This window comes from Gnatocerus cornutus, unplaced genomic scaffold (genome assembly GCF_029298725.1).
Source record: "Gnatocerus cornutus isolate USDA-ARS CGAHR unplaced genomic scaffold, icGnaCorn1.1 ctg00000328.1, whole genome shotgun sequence".
NCBI classification, from domain to species: Eukaryota; Metazoa; Arthropoda; class Insecta; order Coleoptera; family Tenebrionidae; genus Gnatocerus; species Gnatocerus cornutus.
In genome coordinates this window covers 1-2500 of record NW_028275647.1, presented here as the reverse complement: position 1 = coordinate 2500, position 2500 = coordinate 1, and the positions used below count along the sequence as shown (strand labels likewise).

Sequence of the window (2500 nt, the reverse complement as noted above, 5' to 3'; positions counted from 1 at the left end):
CGGCAGCCGTAACGACCGCCCATCCTCCCTTGGTCCGCGCAAGGCGGACCTTCACTTTCATTGCGCCTTTAGGTTTAGTTAAATCCCAATGACTCGCGCACATGCTAGACTCCTTGGTCCGTGTTTCAAGACGGGTCCTGAAAGTACCCAAAGCTATAGCGTCGCAGATCGGCGTTTCAACGAGGTCTGTCCGAGAACACCTCAGCGAACAGCCACCCGGGGACGGGACCGGCACCAGGTCCGATCACCATCACGACGGGCGCGCTTGCCGAAGGTCGGACGCTAACTGTGTAGCGGCCCCGCGCCATCTGTATACCGTCGAGCGAGCCGATCGGGAAACACCACGGGTTCATTCGGCGAACGGCGAACCGTCCGAACGAGCTCCACCGCGGGCCTTAGACCGGCACTCAACGGATCGCGACGTCCTACAGGGGGAGAAGTGCACGCGTTCGACGGCAGATCGACAAAACGAAAGGTGCAAACGACGCGTACGCCATCTGTCACACGATCGTCCAGCGCCGCCATCGAGTCACGCTGAATCTCCCCTTTCGACCTTTCGGGTTTCTCAGGTTTACCCCTGAACGGTTTCACGTACTATTGAACTCTCTCTTCAAAGTTCTTTTCAACTTTCCCTCACGGTACTTGTTCGCTATCGGTCTCGTGGTCATATTTAGCCTTAGATGGAGTTTACCACCCACTTAGGGCTGCACTCTCAAGCAACCCGACTCTGAGGAGAGATCCTCCCGTTATCGGCAGCGGTCGCTACGGGCCTGGCACCCTCTATGGGCTGTGGCCCCGTTCAAGATGGACTTGGACGCGCCGCACGATCTCGGGATGACGGATCCTCCCTAACACCACATTTCCCGGCGTCCGGTTTCGGCCGCGGGATTCGGTGCTGGGCTTCTCCCTGTTCGCTCGCCGCTACTGAGGGAATCCTAGTTAGTTTCTTTTCCTCCGCTTAGTAATATGCTTAAATTCAGCGGGTAGTCTCACCTGCTCTGAGGTCGCATATGAAAAATAAAAATTTTTCATTCGGTCATTTCGACGATCACGACACGTCTCCCATTCCTTGCTATACGTGTTCGTCATTTTTCTTTTTAAAAAATGGCTAAGTTTACAGAAACGCTTACGATCTGACGTCTGTCGCGATTTGCATTACACGTCTCGGACACGACGACCGTCTATAACGTTCTCAACCTTAAAACGCCATTTTTTTTTTTTAAATGACGACATGTTGAAGAAATAGGACGTGCTACGCCGAAAGACCAGCCAACAACTACAACAAGTAGTAGTTGGTCGCTTTCGCGTCTTAAGATGTCGCGCAAATTTACTCGCTGCACGAGAAACGCACACAAACACACGATTCTACGACACACCACGCAAGAACATGTGCCGACGTAAACACTTTCGTATTTATGATTCGCAAGGTGGACGTCCGACGGACTTTGTAAAAAAAAATACAAAGCATACCCGTCCCGTCCTTTTTGACGAAAAAACACGCTCGAGTAAACGTCTCGGCACACGTTCGAGGCGTGCGTCGTTATATCGTGACGTAAGTGACGATCACGTACATTAATGAGTACCTATTCGACGCGTCGCAACACATCCAACACGCTCCGACGTTTTCGTCCGAAAACGAAAACCGAGCAGTCTTTGAAATTGACACGACCCTCAGCCAGGAGTGGTCCGGGAACATTATATCCGAGGACCGCAATGTGCGTTCGAAATGTCGATGTTCATGTGTCCTGCAGTTCACAAGTTGACGCGCAATTAGCTGCGTTCTTCATCGACCCACGAGCCAAGTGATCCACCGTTCAGGGTAATCTTTTTAAAATTTAAACGCTCGTTCCACAAGAACCCCGATCATGCCGATCGTCCAGCTGTCTATACACGTCTTGCAAAAATTTTTGCGTACGTGCGTACATCCGAAACGAAAATGATCTTCGTGGTTCCGAAACGTGCCACGTCTAAAATTTCGGTGTTGTGGTATGGATATTTATGATTCTCGCTCTTAATTGTCTTTCGTCCGTACTTTCTCGTCTGAAAGGGAACGCGATCGTCGGTCTCAGTTTTACGCGTACGAAAAAATTAAAAAAAATATTAACCCAAACACAAATTTGTATCCGCGCACCGAAAAAGAAGCACTTTTCTTTTTCACGCGGTCTCCGCTTTTACACGCAAAGTACGAGCATGTATGTGTGAAGATGGGACATGTTCGATACGATTTTAATTAGGAATTTGCCAATTTCCTTTTTCTCAGCAATAATTTTAATAAATAATGCTGCTTTCTCTCATAAACTACATTTTCGGTAGTTTTTCCTTTATTGTGTCTTTCATTTAGTGTGCGTGTGTGTGTGTCAAGCACTTTAAAAAGTGTGACGAAGAGACGGTTTTTGATCGATCGGAATGAACACATCATTACATCATCGTACTCGTTATGAAAAAGCGAATTAGTATCCGCCGTAAGCGAAAAGAGATTTTCGCGGGCGGTCTTTGTGTT

The 2500-nt window shown here is 48.8% G+C and overlaps 2 non-coding genes across 2 annotated transcripts in view; both read right to left on the bottom strand.

The window, feature by feature from the left end:
* LOC148165406 (large subunit ribosomal RNA) overlaps positions 1–1007 on the bottom strand; it is a 4039-nt gene extending 3032 nt beyond the window's left edge. The window contains exon 1 of the ribosomal RNA XR_015771505.1: positions 1–1007. This exon is cut by the window's left edge and continues 3032 nt beyond it. This is a non-coding gene — a ribosomal RNA (large subunit ribosomal RNA).
* A 658-nt stretch (positions 1008–1665) lies between these two features.
* On the bottom strand, positions 1666–1822 carry LOC148165405 (5.8S ribosomal RNA). Its single transcript, XR_015771501.1, has one exon. It is a non-coding gene; the product is annotated as a 5.8S ribosomal RNA (ribosomal RNA).
* Positions 1823–2500: the final 678 nt, after the last annotated feature.